This window comes from Anomalospiza imberbis, chromosome 23 (genome assembly GCF_031753505.1).
Source record: "Anomalospiza imberbis isolate Cuckoo-Finch-1a 21T00152 chromosome 23, ASM3175350v1, whole genome shotgun sequence".
Classification (NCBI taxonomy): Eukaryota; Metazoa; Chordata; class Aves; order Passeriformes; family Viduidae; genus Anomalospiza; species Anomalospiza imberbis.
This window is the reverse complement of record NC_089703.1, coordinates 313262-336337: the sequence shown is the minus strand read 5'-3', so window position 1 is coordinate 336337 and position 23076 is coordinate 313262. Positions and strand designations below refer to the sequence as shown.

Sequence of the window (23076 nt, the reverse complement as noted above, 5' to 3'; positions counted from 1 at the left end):
TTATGCAGGGTCATAACAAACCCCTGACTTGTGCTTCCGCTGCTGCAGCAGCAGCAGCAAAAGGCCAGGCCTGAACAAGGCACCCATCCTGCATCATGCATGAGGCCCCCAGCCCATGCAAGGTCTACCAAGGTGCAAGGTGGCTAGTGCTCACACTTCTGGGGCCAAGAGGCAGCATGGCCCTGAGTGAGGGACCCACAGGGACAGTCTGCTGGGCAGGCATGGCCTGGTCTGCTGACCTAAGTGGTCCATTTTGCCCAGCTGACCTGTGAGCAGTACCTGGGTTTGCACAGGAGCCACAAACAGTTGCCCATGAACCCAGAGCTCCTGCTCTCAGCATGCAGCAGACCCTCCATGGTGACCTGCTGCCACCAGCCAACCCACTTGCACAAGGAGCTGATTGGGGCACAGGCAACAGGTTGTCAGTGAAGAGCAATCAGCACAAAAAGATTTGGCAAAATGTGTGTTTTTCTTTCATCAAATCAACTCACACCAAACTGCAGGTCAGTGATCCTAGCATGTGGAGAAAGCTGTAACCCTGCTCCCTCAGGATGACTACTGCAACAATGAGAGGGGCAGAAACAACCTCCAGCCTTCCCCTGACACCCCCCAGGCAGCAACCTCATGCACAGTGGAATAACAGGACAATAAAATCAACAGTGCTCACACTGGGAAACACTCACTGTATGTCCTTGGCTGACACTCAAGTATCTGAAAGTAATGACTCAGGATGCAATTCCTGTTAGGAAGCCTGTTTTGCTTTTACTGATGTCTCCCAGATGAACGGGCCCCTAGGAGAAGGTACATTCATCTCTCCTAGGGTTCAGCGGAAGCTGAGCTCTGCTAATGCTCCTGCCTTGAACTCTTTGCCAGACTAAGCTCTCCTCAAAAGCAGAAAATTAATTACCTGGCAGGTTTATGGGCTTTTCACAGGAAAGAGAAAACCCTGATGTTCTCACTCACAGTGTTGGGGATGGAAAGCACCAGCACTGAGCTTGTTTATTGTTATGAGGTGCCAGTGCCAAGCTCACATGCTAAAATTTTCTAGGAAACTTAGTAATGCCCAGTCAAACAGCTTTGAAGTTCAGCCTACAAACTGTGCCATGCAAAGAACAGGTGGTCAATTTTAATGCCACGGAGACCCTGGCCATTGCCATGTGTTTGGGAAAGCAATCCAATACCAGTTTAAGAATCCCTCCTCCCTGTGTGGAGCCCAGGAGAAAGAGGTTTTCTTACTTTCCTTTCCTGGGAGATATTCCTAATCTAGTTTCTGTACATTAGGCAAGAGTGCAGGACATGCTGTGGTGGGTGCTGATGCTTTGGCTCTGATGGATTTTGCTTTTTCATGTGGTTTTCCCATGCTCTATTACAGCATTACTGGCTATATAGAATCATGAAATGGTTTAGGCTGGAAGGAACCTTAAAACTTATCTCCTCCTATGCTCTGTCATGGGCAGGGACACCTTCCACTATCTCAGGTTGCTCCAAGCCCCATCCAACCTGGCCTTGAACACTCCCAGGGAAGGGGCAGCCACAGTTTCCCTGGGCAACCTGTGTCAGGGCCGCAGATAAATGAATCAAGGTTACTCATCACACCAAGCCTGGGTGCACGATAGCAAAAGACACATTGCTCTTTCCATGCTCTTTCCATTCTCTCTGATGGAATTTTCTGGGACAGCTTCAGAATAAAGAAAAAAAAAACTTTAAAAAATCATAATTAAAAAAAATATCCTAATCAAATGTGGCCACAAAAAAAAACAATATTTCATAAAAATGGGATATTTTGAAAGAAGGCCCTTTATTTCCAAGGAGAACGGGACTTGTTCCTAATAATTGTGTGGGATTGGTCCTGGCCACATTAGACCAGGACAGCCCTGCCTGGGGATAGGAGCTGGCACAGCCACCCAACACAGCACAGCCCCCACTCCCCACCACAGCAGAGCTGTATGTGCACACACACAGGTGCTTTATTAATGAAAAGTGTATTGAAAAATGAAAAATGATCCTTTCTCTCCCCATCCTTCCCTCTCCATGCCAGCTTAGATGCTTAGATGCACGTGCACTTCGCATGTGCCTTGACATCCACAATATCAGGGGCATTGCAGCAGCTAAAGGTTTTGCCCAGTTTCAGTAGGAAATAAGGACTTTCCCAATTTAATCATTAAAACCCTTGTTATCAGCATCTTGTTATCAGCTTTTGGAAAGCCTGGCAGCCCTGGCAAATGAGGTCAGCTCTCGGGTGAGTCGCTGGAGCGTGACTGCCATGGACAGCTTTGTGTTTTGCAACCCTGAAGCCAGAGCTGCCAAGCACGATTGTGCAACCTGTATCCCAGTCTCAGGCATCCCTGTGCAGCAAAGCAGCCTCCCTGGAGCAGCCAGCATGCTCCTTCTGGGGCAAGAGTGAGACACCTGGACCTGCTGGGACCAGATAGATTCAAGGTGCCTTTGCCTCATCAGGCTTTGCTGAAGTGTTTTGGAGCTCAGAGGGAGGCGTGACAGCTTCCAACTTGCAACCTGTTTTTTCTTTAAGCCAGTGTCATGCTCTTAAAGAGTAATGTGTCACATGCAAAAGCCCACAGAGAAAGAAACCCACTCAAGAAACCCATTTTTGACACCTCAGAAACCCTTTACAGACAAACCCCTCAGCTGCAGACAGTGTTATTTTGCAGATGTGCAGAAATCCTCTCCTTAGATGGCAGTTGCTGCCCAGCTCTTCTACCTGCAAATGTTACAGGAAGACCTACATGGGCTTTTCCTGGCTAGCCAGGTGATTTTTTTCACACCTAGCCATGGCAGCAGTGCTATGCTGAGCAGCCCTGTGGAAAGGGTCCTGCACTAAGTGATGCTGTATTTTGCAGGAGAACACATCACACCTCTGCCTTTAGCTCAAATGCAGGTGGGAGTTGACCCTTTGCTAGCCATTCTGACTCAATTTGCCCCAAGGTGAGACGTTTCTAATGTCTCTCACTGTTGCAGCTTTGATTTTGGGGCAAATGGGTGGCAATTTGCCTTATTTTGTAATTTGTAACTAGATCCTGGCTCCCTGCTGGAGAAATATTTCTGGAGAGGCAAGGAAGAACCTTCACAGAGCTGAAAGTCAAAGTTGTAGCCAGGGTCAAATCATGCTGCTCGATCTAAACATACACCCTAGGAAAAAGGAATGAAGCTGGAACACATCCCATCTTGCAGGGCCAGCATCCCACTATCTCTCAGCTCTCAGTGACACTGGGGGTAGCTTCCATTTATCTTGAATAGGAATATCCGGGGTGCTGCAGGACAGGCAATACCCCTTTGGCCTCATCTGACACTGAGGCAGGAAGCTGGGGTGGGTGTGGGATGTGCAGGCTCCATGCACTGCCGTAGAAAATAGTGTTACAAAACTCCCAGCACCGTGTTCTGGTGGTGTTCCAGCAGGACATTCAGATAATGGGAAACTGCAGAAATAAATCTGAGTCTTGGCTCTCCACAGCCTGGGATCTGCCCAGCTGGATCCAAGATATGGCCTGGCCTTACAGCACCCACAGTCCAATGAGACCAGAAGCAGAGGCTATCTGCTGCCTTTTGCTTCTCTGCTCCATCTGCCTTCCCAAAAATAAACCCAGATTCTTGGAAGATAAAGCCCTTCAAGATCCCTTGAACTTTAGTTTTAGGGTTGTTTTTTTTTTATTTTTTCTCCTTTTAAGTTTGCTGTTTCCAGAGGTTTCAGCTGTTTCTTTGGATCTGAAAGTGATGAAAGAAAGGAAGCAAACACCAGACACCACTTCCAGCCACTCTGAAGAACCAGTCTGGGTGTACACTTTAATCCAGCCCCCTCAAACCCTCCAGCCTCAGTATCCTTAGACACACACTCACCTACAGCTCCCCTGCCTTGGTCATCCAGCTGGAGCTGAGCATGAGATGAATCTGTTCTTCTGGAAGACTTACTATCTCTGTCTGATCCACCAGGAAGAGTCCAAAGGGAGGTCTCTGCTCTAGGAGCAGACTTGGACCCCTGTATATCCCATGCATGACACATGGGACTGGACTCAGGTTGGTAGCATGTGGTGCTGGGGCACAGTTGGAGGACAGGCAGGACAGTGCTGGAGTTGTGTCTCAGCTGGTCCCAGAACTATTGGCCAAACCATGAGGAGACTGATCAGAGCTGAGGCATAGGGACCCATCCTTTCTCATTCAGTCAGGGAGGGCTGCATCCCTTTGGAGCACACAGGTTCTCACTTTGGGATCAGTCAAGTTCCTTGACCTCCTTAGTCAAGGGTCCTCATTTTTCGTAGGATCAGAGAATCTTAGAATGGTTCAGGTTGGTAGGGGCTTTAAAGCCCATCCAGTCCCACCCCCTGCCATGGGCAGGGACACCTTCCACTATCCCAGGTGGCTCCAAGCCCTTTCCAACCTGGCATTGGACACCTCCAGGGATCCAGGGCCTCCATTAGTTTTTACTTCTCTTCAAGAAAGCTTCCCAGAAAGCTGTGTAAGCTGTATGGGAGGACCTTCCAAAGTGTTTCTTCTGGTGCCAGCAGCCTGGAAAGCCCATCTTCTAGTGACAGGCCAATGGCTCCAACCAGTAGCCTCTCATGCACAAACTGAGCAGTGTCACCACTGCTCAGTGGTGGGTAAAACAGAGTTTCTGTGGCCTTTGGTCAAACTCAGCTGTGGTGAGACACTCAACTGCAGATGTTCACATGCTGGGTACTCAACAGAGCAGATGGGGACATCACAAACACACATCAACCAAAAGCCTTTTGTTGAATCCAACCCTTGTGACTACTAGACCACAAAATATTCCCAGAGGCAAAGAGCACCCTGGTGTGCTGGCAGTCCCCAGACAAGCAGGGGCTTGGGGACAGACAACCAACACTTGAGCAGAGCATCATTCCACATTACAGGAAACATGGTGGGCAGGTAGCTCTGGTTTCAAAAATAAACCATGCTTAGTTTTTATTTTGCTATTTTTGCATTTAGGCCAAAGAGCTTAAATGAAGCCGCAGCCCAGCAATTAGTGCTGTATTTCCCATAAAGATGAAACTGAGAGATTTTTAAAATCAGAAAATACAAAAGAAAGATGTTTCATGAGTAACATAAAGTTAACAAGCCCATCCATCAAAACTGGGGACTAATAACATAGCTAGAGTAGAAATGGTATTAAGGCCCAAAGGAGTCACTTACCATAAGACCAGATGCTGTCATCCACTGGGCATCCAAACTGGCACACAGTGGTGGCCCAGTGCACCAGCATCAATAGGGTCAGATACAGGGGGACAGATGTGGGCAGAAAGTGGCAGGAGCTGGAAGGTCTCACCAGGTCTCTGCAGTGCACCAGGACCAGGAACTTGGCTGAATTTTTCAGGTCAAATTGAGGAGCTCAAGGGAATGCACTTTTAAATTTGAATGGAGTTTCATCCCAAAACCTTGATTCATTTGTAAGATACTTGACATTTTACAGGAGGAGCTGGGAAACAAGGTGTGTTCCCTGCAGAGCTGTTACATGACCTTTTCCTGGCATACAATGTTTAATGGGTAATGGGTAATGGTTGGTCGGAAAGCCACAAAAGTCACACTGCTGGAGATGATGCATAGCTACAGCTGTACATCAAACACCTCCAATGACATATCCTTGGAAACAAACAGAGCAGAAAAAATTGGGCAAACTGTGGGATATTTACCCAGTCAAACCACTGCAGAGGCAGACCATCTCCATGCAGAGGAGGCCAGGAGAACAGAGACATGTGACATCAGCAGAAAACTCTCCTGACTTGTCCCTGTGCAATAGCAGAAAAATGCGGGCTGTTCTGGGGCTAAAACGTTCAGGTTTTCAGGATAGCCGTGTAAGCATGATGCTGAGTAAGGAGCATCAGGGAATAGAACTGAACAGGGTGTGAAATGCTGCTTTTGGCAACAGCAGGGACAGACTCCCCGAAGAGCCTGTGAGAGACTGGAATGTTAATGTTTAATGACTCAAAACAATTGGCCACTTGCAAAAGCAGCAAGTGCTTTGCTGACGATGCCCAAAGTAACCGCCCAGGGGCAGAAGGGGTGCACACACACCACATATATCCCAAGGGGATGATGGGCTCTGCGACAGATAAGGGAAGAGGCCAATAAGGAGCAGATTTTTCGAGGCAGGATATTTCTTTTTATCATGTCCTCCCTTACATAATTGGCTCAGGTGTGAAAACTCCCTTCCAGGGAAGTACTGGGGACATTCACATATAAATCTGAAGTTATTATTCCCTTTCTGATGGTCCATAATTGGCTCAGCTAAAATGACAAGAGAAGCAGCTGTCACGTCTTGAAAGGTGTCATAAGCCATCAAAGACGCTCAAAGTTCCCCTGATCTACCTGTTAAGTCATACAGCATAGAACTTTCTGACCAAGGGGGAGGTACCTGGCTGTTCCCATCGAGCCTGAGCATATATTAACCCATTCAATATTGCATTTTGCAGGCTTCCTCCATCCTTGACAGATCAAGACTGTGAACGTCATTTCAACCAATTTACATTGAAATTGCAACAACCAGGTTTTGTCAGTGGACCCACTGGAGGGTTACAACTATATAAGCATTTGTCCTTATGCCATCTTTTTCTTTTCCCTTATATATCTTCGCAAGTGTTATTTTTATGCTTTCTTGTTACTATAGATAATAACCAAATCAGCTTCATAGCCATTTTCCATTGAAACCAAACTATTCTAAAAAAAACCCCACATATTATATAAGTATGTATAAGCACTGATCATTCAGTGTTCTTTCACTCTAATCCACCCCAAAGGAATCTATTAATCTGGGTTACCTTCTCCTTCTGGGGCAGGTTGCAAGAGAGTCGACATTCTGCCTGTGAGAATGGGATAAAGGAAGAAGCAAATAAATCCCTTTTTCTCTGGCCAGGTCCTTCTGACAAACAATGGCTGTAGTTCAGGCAGATCTGGTTTTACAGCCCCCCTGTGCCAGCCTGACATACCCATAACTCTGCTATGGCAGATCACTGAAACAATTGCTCATTCTGCAAGGACAGCCAGAGGCTAATTACAGTCCGGCATGTAACACAATTCCAGCAAAGGAAGAGATCTCCAGGGTTGACTTTCCACACACTGCCCAAGGGTGCATCTCAGTGCCCTCTTTTACATGCACACACTTCCCTTTGCACATTCTAGTTGTCCTAGGAAGAGCCTGAGATTCGCCCAGCATCCCTGTGCTCACCATCTCTTGTGACACACACATACTTGACAGTGAGACCATGGGGGATCTGGAGAACGCTGATGACAGGGAAAACTGCCCAGGTGATAGGGGCAAGAGGGCTATGGTGAGAGGTGACCAAGAAGAAGTGAGGAAGACATTCATTCAGTAGTGAAGCATCTCTCTGTGGCACCACAATTCTCTGGTGTATCACAATGAGGGCCAGAGCACAGCTCCTCATTCAAAGGTGGGCTTTGGAGTGTGGTTGAGGTGCTGGTAAAGGACTAAGAGATGGAAAGAATCTGGGGTCCTACAGATCCCAGTCTGTGAGAGAAATGTGAAATGATGGGCGTGCAGAGCTGTCCCAGCCAGGCTGCCCCAGCCCAGTCATCTGCCTACTTCTTGCCAGCTGATCTTTGGATGCAGCTGGTGCTCTGCCCACCTGCAGATCAAGATGGCCCATGCAGGGCAGTGGGAGAGATCTTCCATGTCAGGAATCACAGATTGTTTCTTGGGATGTGGGAGTTCCCTATGTCAGCAGCAAGATCTCCAAAGCTCCAGATGAGAGGCACAGAGAGTCCCATGGAATGGCCTGAGCTGTGTTCCACATCATACTGCCAGCTGAGCCAGGGCAGTTCCTCAGGAATCATGCTGAACAGGACATTCAGCATTCATGAGTTGTTTCTGGCCCATCTGTCCAAGAAAGAGCAGTGAGGGATAGTAATTAGAGTCCTGAGCCTAACAGAGGCTCAGCCAGGCTCTCCAGCTCTGAAACAGATAGAGGACTGGACAGAATGGGTTTCTGTGGGAGCAGGGCAAGGACCAGCACCCCCTGCCTACCTTGCTGCAGGAGAGGTGGGGGGTAGCAGGGCCAGCTGGAGGCCACAGTGTCCCCGATTGGTGGAGACAGATCTGTTCTCCACCACTGCTCAGGAATGCGGCTCGAGGTGGAGCATCAAGTGCTGGAAGGAGGTTTGCAACCAGTCTCGCCATCCAAGAAAAATACCAGCCCTGCTCACCAAGGGAAAGGAGCAGATGCAGCCCCTACACAGCAAGATTTATGGGCCCCAGCAGGCTGGAAAAAATCCAGTGAACATTTCAGCAAATCCAGCCTCTGTCAGAAGTTACAGAGTGATAGGTGAAAGTCCCAGCCAGACCTGCAGCTGCTGCCTCTCCTGAGTCAGCCCCAGGCCGCCAGTGAAGTCACCCTTGCACCTCAGGTTGTGGGGATGGCAATGGGGTCACTGTAGGTGGCAGTGGGCACACCACTGGCACCACCCAGGACGTGTTTCTGCAACAGGACAAGCAGGTGGGGGTGTGGCTGGGGGATGCACTGGGGGAAACATCACACTGATTGCATGGGAGTGTCTTTAGAGGAGCTCTGATGAACAGAGGGCTCATTTACAGAAAAAGTTAGAGATGGGTCGGGGTTGATCCCAGCATCCCCTTTCCAGGTCCCACACTGGGTCACCTTCTCTGGTATCATCTTCCAGGGCTCACACCCTGTTTGCAAACATTTCCAGTTGCCCATCAAGGGTGCCCACAAGGACCATGTCCACAAACATCACATAGACAGCTTTCCCCTTCTTGCAGGAGATTGCTGCCCCTTCCAAGGATCTTAAAAGGGCACATGGTTACCAAGCCTTGAACAGATGAGCAAGAGGAGGAAAAAACAGGATTCCCTTAAAAGTCATTAACATGTCTATTAGTACTGACTAATTCCATATCTCAGCCCTTGCCATACTCTTGTCCTCACCTGCAGGCTTTTTGGGACAAGGCCAATCTCCTTCACTTTGGAAAATATCACAGAGGGTGATAAAATCATCAACTTCCTGCAGCTGGGAGGGGCCAATGTTTCTCATCCATCCTTTCATCAGCCCCATTCACCTCCTTCCTGCTGTATCCCTAGGAAACTCTTCCCACACCCTCCAGCCCCCAAATTTCCAAGGCTTTTTGCACAGTAAAACCAGTCCTGATCTTGAGATAATTACTGTCCCAGTATCCACACGGGAAGAGATGGGAGACTTCTGCCTCTGTTGCAGAACCAAAACTGTTTTGTGCCCTTCCCAGCTGTTCTGCTTCAGGGGAGGTGTCTGAATCCCCCAAAACCTCAGTGGTCTCCAATGAGGGGATGAGTTTGGACCCTTCTGCCAGATCTTTGTTATCTGAGATGTGTAATGATCCAGCTGCTGCCAATGCTCCACAGAAACTCCAGCATCTCTCTGGAGACAAGGCTCAGCATACCAGGTTTTTGCTGTTCTTCCTATAGGCTGATTCTCCCTCCCAAAGGACACAATTTGAGGGTCACTTATGGTCCTTTAGCTCCACAGAAAAGTCAGCTTCTCCCTCCAGCATCTCTACAGCTGGGCAAGCCAAGATTGGGCTTGCTGGGCAAGCAAGATTGGACAAGCAAGATACAGCTGGGGTTGTGGTACATTTGGGATAGAGATGTAGCAGGTTTTTCTTCATCCTCATGCCTCTCACACAGGGCCAAATCCTCCATGTCCTGTTCCAGGTTGGTACCCAGCTCCAGTGCTCAGAGCTACTGCATCCCATCCCTTCATCATTAGACCTTGAGCCATGCAGGACCTGGCATTTGTCTGGTGTCACCCCTGGGTCCTGTGCAAGATGGTTGAGCCTGGAGGCACCATGTCCATGGAGGCATGCCAGGCTCCCAAGTGGGCCCTCTAAGGTAAGCATGCCGTGTGCTGTGGCTGTTCCCAGCCACAGTTTCGTGTCCTCACTGGAGCTACCAGCTCTCTGACTTGGAGCACAGGGTGGTACTCAGCAAGTCAGTTCAAGGGCTTTTGCAGATTTTATATTGCCTTTTTTCATAGCTCCAAAGCAGACTGCACTCAGCCAGGTCAGCCCCTTTGGAATGCACTCCTGCTTTACTTTCCAAGTGCATCCATCCATTTTCCCAATGCAGAAGAGGTTATGGGATAGCACTCTGCATCAGGAAATGCAGTGCCTCTGTGTATCTCACTCAGCCCTCTAAAACCTTGTCCAACTTTATCTCCAAACATCTAGTGCAGTTCCTGGGTTGATGGTCTTGAGATATTTTTGGGAGAAGGGTGGAGGATGTTCCTTCACACATGCCTGTGGGCATGGGGAAGTTCAGATCTTAACCAACAAAGGATCCCCATAGACACTGTTCCTCTAGGCACAACACACCAGGAATTCCATCTCTAGTCTTTCTGCTCTTCCTAAATGAATGGTTCTTCAGTCAGATTTCTCAAACTACCCCTGCAGGGAGCCCTGCTTCAGCTTCTTTCTGGGGGAGCAGCAGAGATTCAGGAGCTGTCAGGAATGGAGATACATCTTGTATGAAGTACAGCATGAGACTGTCCTTCCCTCCAGGACCTGCTCATGGTCCTCTTTAGAGCCAGGAGTCAGCCCCAGCCCCAGATTTTGGAGGCTTCTACTGTAACTGGGCATCTCTTTCCACCCACCCCTCTTAAACATCCCCCATCTCTCTCCCTCTCTGTGCCACCCCTTCTTGCAAAGAAGCACTGGACCAAGAGGTCTGAGCACTCATCTTTGCCCCAGGGTCTGAAACCTCTTCTCTGCCTTGGGGGGGGGGGCTCTCTCAAGCAACCACCTCTGAGCATCCCCTCCCGACTTGTGTCCCTGAGATGTGACAGAGACAGCAGCCACAGGCAGACCCTGCCACTAACAGGGGTCACTCTGGGGAATTAACAGCACCTGCTTTTGGGTGTCACCCTAACACCCAGGTGACCCAGCCTCAGGAGAGACACTGCCTAGATGAGGTGCTGTGTTGGTGTGTCTTGGGTTATAATGTAAGGTGTAACCAAAAGTACCTATTCTACTACCATCTACATGAGCTGTTAAAATGAGTGGAGCAGTGTTCTTATCTTCTTCATGATTCAGCCCTGATAACTCCCTCCTGGGAAGCAGCAGCCACCCTGGGGGGAGCCATCTCTGCTAATGGTCTGTCAAGGTCTCACAGAAGGACTCATGGAATGATACCATCCCATGGTGAGATGCCTCGCCCTGTGGGAGGAACTAAACATTCCTGCCTATATATAATCTGAGACATGGAAATCCATGGGGGCACTACCACTGGATTCCCAGAGGACAAGAGGTGATAACCACCATTGGACCTCCAGGGAAGGACCGGACCTTTGTACAGGATCACCACCTCAACAAGACCACATTCATCACTCCAACGGGACTGTAGCTGCCATTTAATCGGAACAGAGGAACAGAGACAAGAGGGTCATTCTGTCCTAGGAAGGGACAGCTGCTGGGTTAGGTGTTGCAGACATCAACACCTCCCTAGGAGGAAAACCTGCTGCCTGGAGCCTTGTGTGCCAAAGGCAACGGGCCTGAAATAGATCATGAAAACGTATTACAAGTTGTCATGGTTTGACACTGGCGCAATGCCAGCGCCCCCATGAAAATGCACTTTTCCAAATAATTGCTGTGAGATGTGATCAGGAACAGAGAAGAGCAGGCCCAAGCTTGATAACAAAGGAAAAAAAAACTTTATTAAACTACTACCACTATAAAAACCACAGACATTAAATCCAGGATGAAGACCTTCCAAACAACTCCTCCTCCTCCACCCAATTTCCAAATGAAACCACAGTGAGACACCACCCAGGATCCTGATCAAGTTGCCACCCTTCAGATAATCAATACTCAGTCTATCAAGGGAGATAGGAGTCTCTCCTGTGCCACAGATCCCCAGGAAACACAATTGCCACCCTTGTGTTTCCATGTCACACATGGCAACCGCCCGGAGAAAATCTGCCATGGTGACACTCTCCTTTCCATGTCACAGTGCTCTCACCACCGTGCATGGACAGACTGCTCATAGGGCTCCTTTAAGGATGCTTTGCCAAGGACCAAAGAAAAAACAATAGTTCAGTTTCTCATCTCGGGACTACAGTCCCCCCCATTTCCCCCTGTGGCCGAGGGTCCAACAGCTTCTCCTTTTTGGGACAATAGTCCCCCCCATTTTCCCCTGGGGCCGAGGGTCCAAGAACAGAGATCTTCTGCCTCTCTTCTTCTTCTCTGAAGACAGAGGGCCTCTCCACACCCTCTTCAACTTTCCTCTGTTCTCTCCACTCCTCTGTTGGTAATCACTGAAACAGGTCTCTTGGCCCACCACCGCATCACTCTAAATGCAGTCTCTGTTGCAGGAGAATTTGGTTCAGTCTATGGCTAACAAGAAAAGTCCAGCCACAAGCCACTCCATCATCTCCTTCCAACTCAAGAATTTCTTCTTCCATCATCTCGGATCCCAGACTCTCTCTCTTCTACGTCAAATCAAGAAGGAGTAATATTTTACAAAGCCCTCATTTCTCAGGAAAGGGTTAAAAGCTCAGACTCCCTGGAAGGCTGATATCTCTGCCCAGCAGCTGATTCCCAAGGCCAAGGCTGGGCACCTTCCCCCCACCCTTCCTTCTCCTCCGCCGGCAAAGTTACAGGTGCTGTCCGGACTCTCTGTCTCTTCCCTCTGAGTGGGGGGAGAACAAAGGCATCTCCGCTTCTCTCCACCCTTCCATCCACAGGAGCTGGCTCGGTTCCAGTCCTTCTACCCCTCGGCTCACCTCGACCAGGCCTCATGGCTTCCCCTCCCCCACCCAGCCCATGGCTGGGCAGGGGAGGTCTGCACTGCACCCTGACCAGAACCAAAGAGAGCGAGCTCTTGGGAGTTCCTGCTTTTAACCCCCTGTGTTCTCAGAGGCATATCCATACCTTCAGTGGTCACTCCAGGTGCCAATATCCAAACCTGACCACTGATTGGTTCGACCCAACTTCCTGAAAAAAATTCACTTCCATGTCAAACCACGACACAAGTGTAAAAATCCCCTTGGTTTTCTATAACCTGAAACTTTTCACAAACACAATCTGAATATTTGCAGTATTTTTCTCTAGGAAAACACATTTCAGAACGATTAAGCAAAGAAGGAGAGTCATAAAGCTGATGGGAGATTGGACCCATCTGACTGTCTTCCTACTGACATTTCCCTGGGATCAGGGAACCCTGGAGCATTCCCCAAGAGGAACATGGGTACCCATATGCTGTCTATGTCCAAGGGTAAGTGTTAAGTGGAACGTGGAGGTGAGGCAGTGACAGGAGCAATGTGGGTACTTGCAGGAGATTGGGGCGGGCTGTCAGGCAAAGGTTGCACACTTCAAGATCTGACCACCATTTAAATTAGCAAAGAAGCCAGATAAAACAACAAGGCCTTGTTATTTTTTTTCCCTTAAAAAAATGTAATTTAAAAGCTCATTACCTTCTGTAAAAAAAAAGGGGGTTGAAGTCTTTGATTTCTCCCCCTGGGCAATCTGTAATCCCTCAGCTAAATCACAAGCCCTTTAATTAAGACCTCAGTCATTTGAATTGTTAATGAAGATCCATTGGAGGACCATCATTCTCATTCCTGATTTCATCTTGTGCTCATTAGGGACTCCTGATTAAAATTCATCATCTCAAAAGATATTTATAACTCTCTAACTATCCCTAGACCTCATTAATTCAAAGCCACCTGTTTGGAAAGAGATGGGGGGACCTAAACGGCACCAGGCAGGATGTGGAGCTAAGGGAATACTGTTGATTGATAGATGACAGTGTTGGCCTCGCTGCTCAGTATGGGAAGTGACACCAGCAGTCTAAGGGATACCATGGGAGTAAGACACAATCCAGACTGTATTTAGTGGGGTGAGAGAAGAGAAGGCTAAGCAGCCACCAGCCAGATATGCCAAAGAGGAGAAAGACCCCCTCCTACATCAGTGTCCTGAAATGTACAAGGGTATGAAGACTTGGAAACATTGAACTATAGGAAGATACCACTACATGACTTCTTCTCTGTCCTAGTGGACAGACAGATCCTGCCTGTCTCAACAACTCACCAGGGACACAGCCACTGGGTCATACAGTCTGGCTGCTCCCTCCACAGTTTGCCCAACACTGATGTCCCGTCCTGAACCCCAGTGAAGCTGAACCAGCCTTACGGATCTCACCCCTAGATGGGCCACGGGGTCCCTTTTCCAGCAAAACCCCAAGTGGTAATAGTGAAGGAACGCTAAAGCATCCATCTCTCCTTCCAACCCATGCCTCAGTTTGCCTTACTCTGGGCTTTGCCTTTTGCTCTCCCATCATGTCCTCCCTTGCACCACTGGAAGCTAGGCAAAAGCTCTGCCTCTTCCACTTCTCCTTCTTGTCCTCTGCCATCACCCACATGCTGCCCTCCCTTTTCCTCTCCCCCATCCATGCTCTCTCCCATGGCTCCCTCTTCTCACCAGCTGTCCAGTCCTGAAGTTTGTCATGGCTCTGCTGATCTTCTGCATCAGTTGCTTCTGCCCAAGTTCAGCCTAAATTTGGGTCAGACTCCCTGGGGCTGGGGACCAAGCCCAGGGATCACAACCATCGCAAGAGGTTTCTCTGCAGTCATTTGTCCCCTTGACCCAAAAGAAACCCTTTGGGACATCCAATGTTTTTGTTTAGCATCGTATTCTCCTGCTTTGGATCAGTCTTTAAATAAAAATGCCCTATGAAAATAGGAAACAAGTTTCATTTCAAGGCTGTCCAATGAAATACTCCAGCACTTCTGAAATGATACCTTTTACCTTGAAAACATCTAGCAGGACTATACTGACACTTTCACATAACTCCAAATGACTGAAACCTGAACTTGAAGCTCCTTTTGGTCCTGTTGAAACCTCATTTTTGGTGAATTACTATGCATAAAAGTTCCAGCTGGCTGCTGCAACCCCTGCCCAGGTTTCACTGTCCCGCAGCCCAGGTGAGTTTTGGAACAGCTCATCCCAGGTCCCTCCCACCTTGCATGTCACCACCAATGCTGTGACAGCAGTATGCAGCTCTTCAGCCATATTCTGATGTGTGAGGCCGAGGAGAGCCTTCCTTCCTCACACAGTGGCAAAGTCCAGTCATATTTGTACCAGTCACCACAACACAAAGCAGGAAAAAATCCCTGGGTTGCTGTGGATGACAAAAAGGATGATAAATGCACCTTGAATCTCTTTGCCTCTAGACAGACACATTTAAAAGTGACCTGCAAGGGACCTGCAAGGAACCTGCCCCTTTTGGTCCCAAATAATAGAAGCTCTGAATGAATTTTAACACTGGGTTTATTCCCCTTATGCTTTTTTGTTCCTGTTAAAAATTCAGGTCTCTGTGCAAGCCCCTGAATGAATGAGTGCAATGAGGATGCAAAAGGAGGGAAGAGTGAAAACAAGTGAATGAAAAATGGCTTTTATAAACTTTCCAAAGCACTCAGCTATTATCCTGCTGGAGTGGGAGAGGACGCTGTTTAACACAGTTTGCTTTGTGCTTGACAGATTTATTTAACTCCAACAATTGTGTGACTGTTGAGAGAAAGGAAGCCTTTGTTGGAGTCACAGTTCTCCATGGCAAGAAGTCTCCATGCCCTTGCTAGAGTGAGGCCACTCTGCATGGAAAAATGAACTGCTTATTTGGCATGGGCGACCCCAGAGCCCACTGCCGGCTGGGAGGCACAATCCGGGATGGTCCATCTGACAGCAGTTTCAAGTTTTGACTCTGTCTGTGGTAGCCATCACAGCTGTGCTGCCCAGCCCAAAGAGCAGGGTTTCTTCTGAGCAATAGAAAGATTCAGGGTCTGGGACAAAAATCCCTGGCTGCTATGAACTTCTCTTGAACTTCCCAAAGGGGCTTGCTTACATTTGAAGTTTTCCAGGTAGCACTTGAGTAAATTATGTGTGATGAACCTGTTATTTTGATATCAAAACAAAGGATGATCCACCTGGGTTGAACAGAGATAACCGCACTACCTCAACAGGCCCTCAATCTTGGCAAGTTTCATGGGGGCAAAGCTGTCACTGGAGCCTGTCTGCCTGGAGCTGGGTCCAAGGAATATTTGGAAACAGAGCTATTGTCTTGGACCCATGACTGTGGAGCAGAGTTTCTGCACCTACAGGACTCTTCTACCCTCCATAGGTCCATGGAACAGCATCAGTTGTAAGGATCAGCTTGGTACATATACCAAGGAGTCCCTCAGCCTTTCCCTTTGGGCCCCTTTGCTCCACGGTAGGCAGATTGTTTGGAAAGATTTGGAGGTTGGAAGAGATAATCACAGGTTGGGTCAGGTTGAAAGGGACCACAGTGGGGTCATGGAGTCCCACCTCCCTGCCTCAGCAGTGTCATCCTAGAGCCCATGGCAGAGGATTGTGTTCAAATGGTTCTGGAATATCCCAAATGAGAGAGGCTCCACACTCTTTCTGGACCAAGGGAAAGGGATGAGGGTTGTCAAGGACAGTACCTACCAGCTCCCACCTTCTGCTGGCAACAGGACCACGCATGTCACAGGGAAGGGGCAGTCTTCTGCTAACAGGCACAGCACCATGATATGTCTCTCCTAGCCCTAGCAGAAGACAGAAATCTCACTCAGATCAAAAATGTCTTTCATCAACATCTTTCCACTTATTGACACAAATAAATGCCATCAAGGCAAGACCATGATATCCCTTGGCTCTTCCCTTGCAGGACAAGATGTGCCATGAATGTACCTCAACCATCCCCTCCCCTCCCCTCCCCTCCCATCCCCTCCCATCCCATCCCATCCCATCCCATCCCATCCCATCCCATCCCAGTGCCTGGGTTCTGGTGATGCAGGTGTGTGATGCAGGGTGCACATGGCCCCCAGGCCATGACATAGCCCAGGCTTTGTGTCTGGGCCCCCACGATGACCACCCGTGACTCCCACAATACTGGCAGCTGCCACCACAAGCCACTGCCTCCCTCTTGTGGGTGAATTTGGGGAAGTATGAGGTGGAGTGCCCTGGAAGCCCTGGCAAGGCTGGCACCTACAGAAACACTCGTCTCACCTCACCAAGGCGGAACACCCACCAAGCATGACATGCTCTTCAGCTTCTGGGAAAACAAACCTGTAGAGCCCCCAAAGGCTCATCCTGCCACAGACCCTCATGGTGGGCTCATACAGCCAAACAGAGCCTTCCCAATGGGCTCACAAAGCCAGATCCTGCTGTCTGTGTGACTGCTGAGACTGGGACTGAGGTAAATGAGCAGTGTCCAAATGCTTCTGAAGCTCTGGCAGCCTTGAGGCCTTGCCCATTCCCTGGGGAGCCTGTTCAGTGCTCCACCACCCTCTGGGAGAAGGATTTTTTTCTTAATATCCAGCGTAAATCTCCCCTGACACAAGTTCGTACCATTCCCTATCTCTGGGATCTAGCAAGCAGAGATTTGTGCTTGCCCCTTCACTGCCTCGGGAGGAAGCTGTTAACCACTAGACCTTTGATATGATCAGTGTTGGCCAGAGCACAGGAGAAGAAACCAGCCTGTCCAGTGCAATAGCCAACCCATGGAGCATTTGGGAGCAGACAGCAGTGAAGAACAGCAGCAACACCACAGGATCCACTGATCACACAGGACTGTGGTTCCCATCTGAGAAACCCGGGTTTCTCCAAGCCCTGGGAGATTCCAAACCTTTGGAAGGCCATCTGAGTGTTCGCATGGAACTGGAACGAAAAAGGGAATGGAGGGCCAAGGGAGCTATTAAAATCCCCTTCAGGGGCATGATGGGTGGCAGGATAATCCCAGCTGCTCCCTAGCCCCAAGGGATGTTTTAAGAGGCCTGAAGATAAAAAAGAAAAAGGCTGAAAAGAAATAGTCAGGGGAACTGAACAAGAATATGCAAACTCAGCTAAGACCTGCAAGGAAATGATAAAGGCCAGGGGAAAACAGAGAAAAATAACACTGCCAAGAAGGCTACTGGGAATAAGAAGGAATTTTGCAAATTGCAGCAAAGGGAAAGCAAATACAGTGTGAGTCAGACCATTAATAAATGAGAAGGGAATGCAAATTAATGAGAATTCAGAAGCAGCTGAGGTACTGACCTGCTTTCAGATTTTCTATTTCATTCCCAACACAACTGAGTTCTGGCAGGCATTAACCCTTTCCTCTGTACCCTGCAGGACTGGGCATGACACTGTCAGTTCAAAAAGTCTGCAAGCCTCTGGCACTACAGGGGCCTTCTTCAAACTCCTTCATGCACTTGTGCAAAACTTCATCACAGCTGAACCACAGCAGTCTATGATGGATACCTCAGCCATTGGGCACCCTTCATCTGCAAGTCTTCATTCCCACGTGGCTGGGCTCATACAAGAGACTGTGCAAAGTCTTCTCTCGCATGTCCTACCCCTCTCCTTCATTCTCCTGTTTTGTTTATTTTATTGATCCTAGTTGATTTAAAACAGTTTTCTAATTTTTTTCCCAGACAGCTAGAGTAGAGACCAGCTTCTTTTTACTCCTGCTGGGAACTGTGGATCTTAACCAGTAAACCAATGCAGCTCCATTATGGCCATCAGAGGGTTCTCTGATTCACCAGCACTCAAAAGCAAGAGGGTCGAGGCACTGGTCATTCATAACACAGACCAGTCAGATGTCTGGCTCCATTCTTCGCTGTCTCTTTAGGAGGTCCCAGCACAACCTCTGTACTGAGTGGCAGCAGTTTGTTTTATGGATCAGCTCCTGTTTGACAACGTTTTCATTGATCTTTGCCACCACTAACCTCTGAATTCCTCATTTCCAAACTGAACTGCATCACTCCAGGATCCACCAGTGCCTCAGTCTGAACCTTCCCCTCCTGCTCCCAGCAGCATTAATTGCAGGGCAAGGTCCTGCAGCCTCTGAGACACATTGATTTTTGCCCTCCACAGCAGCCCAAAGACACTTCACAGTAATCATCCTGCCAGGAGACACTTAAGGATTTTCATGTCCTGATTTTGAAAGGAGAAGCAAAATCCAGAGGCAACAGTTAGGGAAGCCTGTATTTAAAGTTCTTCTGGCCTCTGACAGACATTCACTGCCCTAGCTGCACTTTCCCAGGCTGCATGTCTGCATACACTGAGTATCTGAAGATCATTTTCAGTTAAACCACAGCCGCTTTCAGTCAGGGAATGAAAATCTGGCTTTGGAAACCATTGGAGGGCTCTACAATTGATGCAAGAGTCAGAGATGCCACAGAGATGTGCATGGTCTTCCATATTTGTTTTTTTTTTTTTTCTCTTTTTCCTTGTCTGAGTCCTTAAATAAATGTGCATTTGTCTCCTGAAAGACCTGGAACTTGGCTTTTATAGCTCCCTACTCCAATCCTCTCCAAACTGGAATATGGGCAGGCAGAGAGTTACACACTGAGTCCCACCTTCTCTGAGGCTCCCTCTTGTCATGTGCATTTTTACAAGTTCTTGACTAGCTGTTGGAATTAGTTGCCACTGGCTTAAGCCCTTCTTCAGAGTCTGAGCTCTGAGTAAATTCTAAATATCAAGGATCATGTCCTAAAAAGGGGGCAGACAGGTATAAGGTGAGGACATTGAACTCAGTCCTCATCCACTCTTCTCTCAGTCTTTCCAGTCCAAAGTACCCAGGAGGGTGTTATGCCACCTTCTCCCCAAGGTTTGTCTGTCCTGGATGTCCTAATTCAGCTCCTCATCACCTCAGCATCAAAGACCTCCCTGTGCTGCCCATATGGCAGCTCCCAGAACTGCTGCTCTTCCTGCTAAGTCCTTCACCTCCCTCTCTTCCTCACTGAGTTTCCACTGGGCTTCATGTAAAAGTGTCTGTGGGGGTATTGGTGGGGCAATGGATGCAAATACCTGGTCTGGGAGTGTTAAGAGATCTCCTTGGGGCCAAACCGAGTAGTCAGACTCACAGCATGGCACCAGCAGCTGCAGTGGCTGTCAAGTGTACCCACCATGTATCTGGGCAAGGTCAAGTGTCTGGGAGCAGCCAAGTCATCCTGAGTGTCAGATGGAGCCTGTCTGGGCTGTGTGCTTGCATCCTGTATTTTTAACTCGACCTCCTCTTGACCCTAATGTCTGCAACTCCAACTGGAGCCTCAGAGTCAAAAGCCTCCCAGCAGCAGTGCTGGGGTTCCAGCAAACCGCTCCAACAGTGTTTCCAAACACCTATTATAACCTGCACTGCCCTTCAGAGCCAGCGAACATCACTGCCATGGTGTCAGGCTGAGAAGACATAGAGCAGGAGGGGCAAGACATGAATGCAGAATCTCAGAGAAGCCAGAAGGCCTGCTTTGTATCATGGGATCATTAAGGCTGGAAAAGGTCTCAAAGATCATTGAGTCCGACCATTAATCCAGCACCTTCACCCATGTTCACCTTTAAACCATATCCCTAAGCATCACAACTGCCATTTTTTTAACACTTCCAGGGATGGTGATTCCACCACTGCCCTGGGCAGCCTGTGCCAGTGCCTGACCATCTTTCAGTGAAGAATTTTTTTTTTTTTTTTTTTACTATCCAATCTAAATGTTCCCTAGTGCAACTTGAGGCCATTTCCTCTTGTCCTGTTTGTTCACTGGGAGAAGAACCCGATCCCCACCTCCTAACTGTACTCTCCTGTTAGGAAGTTGTGAAGAGGGAGAAGGTCCCCCCGAGCGTCCTTTTTTCCAGGCTGAACCCTCCTCATCTTCCCCTGTTGCTCCTCATCAGATTTGTGCTCCAGATCTTTCCCCAGGTCTTGGCAAACACTTGGTCCTTTTTGTTCCTTTAGAGTTTGCATTACACCAGGTAACTTCTCCATCCACACCTTTTACCTTGTGCATTTCACTATGTACCCAAATTAAAATTTCTCTGTCCTTTCCAAGAATGCACTTGGCCCTCAGTCCTGGAAACCCCTTTAGAAAGGTGCCACAAAGGTGGTTTTTTTTAATGTACAAGATGCAGAGGCAGAGTTAAGCTGCAGAGAAAATGATGGGTTTTCCTTTGCTCACATCACCTTCAACCCAGCCATAGTCAAGTTAGTCACAGAACATGATTAGACTTCAAAATACTTGCAATCTTATTTAAATATTGCCTTTGTTAATCTGGTTGATAGGCCTTCTGCTTTTGTGGTACTTAAACTGCTTTCAAAACAGTCTGTCAACTCTTTTACTCTGCAACAGGGAGGATTAGAAAAGGATTTTTATTTTCAAGTAAAATCTTGGAGTTCACAAAACTTCAGTATCTCAGGTTATTGGGGAAACAACTCCCGGACAAAATAATGTCCATGGGCAGCATCTCAGCACACCCAATACTCACATGTCCTCATGCTTGGAGGTTTGTGTGAAGTTCCAGCTGTATTCTGGCACCTACAGGATTGCCAAAGAGGGTAAACAATTCAACAATCTTTAAAATATCAGGCTACAGAAATCATGAGACTGGCTTAATAATCATAATTCTTTAATAGGTGCTTTTTATTTGGCTGCAGAAGGCAAAGTTTTAAGAAAAATACTAATTTTAGAGACACTTGCAGTGCTATCATGCAGGTTGGCAATGTTATATCTAATAGAGCCAGAAAGGCAGTCACGGCTTCATTCTTGGGTTTTAACACTTTTCACAGCCTCCAGAAAATTTAATCTTTGGATGAAAACTTTCCAGTTTTGTCATATCTGATGTTGTTGATATTTCTCCTTAATGTTAATGCAAAATATCTCTGGACAAAGCTAATTTTCTCCCATTCTTCTAATTTTCTCCTATTTTCTCCTATTCTGGTAACTTTTTCCCATTTTCCCACACTAAGCAATGGGATACAGCTGTCCAACAGAACTCCACACTCACCCAGGCACTCTTGGGGGACAGGACCCCTCAGATGTCCTCCAAGGACATCTCATTGTGGCCAAACATTTCCATTCTCCAAAATCACATTGTCAGTACCAGGGCATTTGGGAGATGACTGTAAAACTGCAGCTGAACACACAGCTTGGCACAGAAATGCGCTGGAGGCAGGATGTAACTGAGACCTGACTCTGCCTCCCCCTGCCCCCCCCCCCCCCGCCCCCCCCACCCCGTTCCTGCACTGTCACAGGTGGGTCTCACAGCAAGCTCTGGTGTTAAGGCCGTGTTTCCTCTTATAAAACACTGTTTTCAGTTACTTAGATTTCACCAGACTTTAACCACTGGGCAATTTTCCACCTCAGCCTGGCTCTGTCTACCCTTATAGCCACTAGGGGGAAAGGGGGGCTTCTAGGGAAAAAGTCACATCATCCTGAGGCAAGCAGTTCAGGTAGGACAGTTTCTTGGCATTAAGTGACACTGTAGAAGGTGTCTACACAATCGTCTCTCCCATAGACACCTGGTGTCTGCAGATGGTGCAATGCATTCCACCCCCAGTTTGGGCTGGATAGTCTGAAGGGAAATCTAGGCCAGAAGGATTGGGCCAAGGAGAAACAATGTTTGGTCTTTGCTTAAATAATTTGTCTGTTGTGTATGTGAGTGCTTGTTTCTCAATGTTACCATGACTTCTGCCAAGTTATCAGCATCATAAAAACTCATGTTCACACATAACTAGAGGACACCCAAGGATCCAGTCTTTCTAAGACCCTGTCCCCTCCATTCTTCTTGTACAGTTAATGGACATGGGATTTTAGCTAGTGAAGGGCATCTTAGAGCATTTTCAACTACTGGCACTATGTCCCCAAGGGTAATAGACATACTCTAGAAGAACGCATCCCAGATTTATGCAAACACTCTACTTGCTCCACACAGTCCAGCAATGGAACAATAGGAGGGAAAAAAAAAGCTGAAAGAAATGGACCAGAATAAGAAAAACCAATGTGAGGTGGGAGTCAAATTAATGTAGGTAACACAACATGGTGATAGAGGTCCATGCTATCAGCACTGGGGTTTGGGGAGAGCCACAACTGCAGGTTAAGTAGCAAAAGGCAGGAGGCAAAGGGGTCTTCAGAAAGGCAAGAAGTCCTGTGGATGTTCCTGGATGATGACAGCAGCTGGAATCAAGATTTAGTTGAATATGGCTGTCAGGCATCTATAGCTATACCAGGGCCTGACAGAGGACTGAAATCCTAGTGAAATCCTATCCATCCAGATAAGGTCTTAAATGCCCCTCCATGCCAGATGAG

The 23076-nt window shown here is 48.1% G+C and overlaps 1 long non-coding RNA gene across 3 annotated transcripts in view; it reads right to left on the bottom strand.

Annotated features, from left to right (window-relative positions):
- LOC137461973 (uncharacterized) overlaps positions 1–23076 on the bottom strand; it is a 71181-nt gene that overhangs the window by 17218 nt on the left and 30887 nt on the right. The window contains exons 1-2 of one of the 3 annotated variants that reach the window (XR_010993549.1): positions 18056–19163; positions 16466–16563 (exon numbers count right to left, since the gene is read on the bottom strand). This is a non-coding gene — a long non-coding RNA (uncharacterized lncRNA). Of the gene's footprint in view, positions 1–16465; positions 16719–18055; positions 19164–23076 lie in introns of those variants that run through there. The other 2 variants (XR_010993548.1, XR_010993547.1) reach the window with 2 other exon arrangements.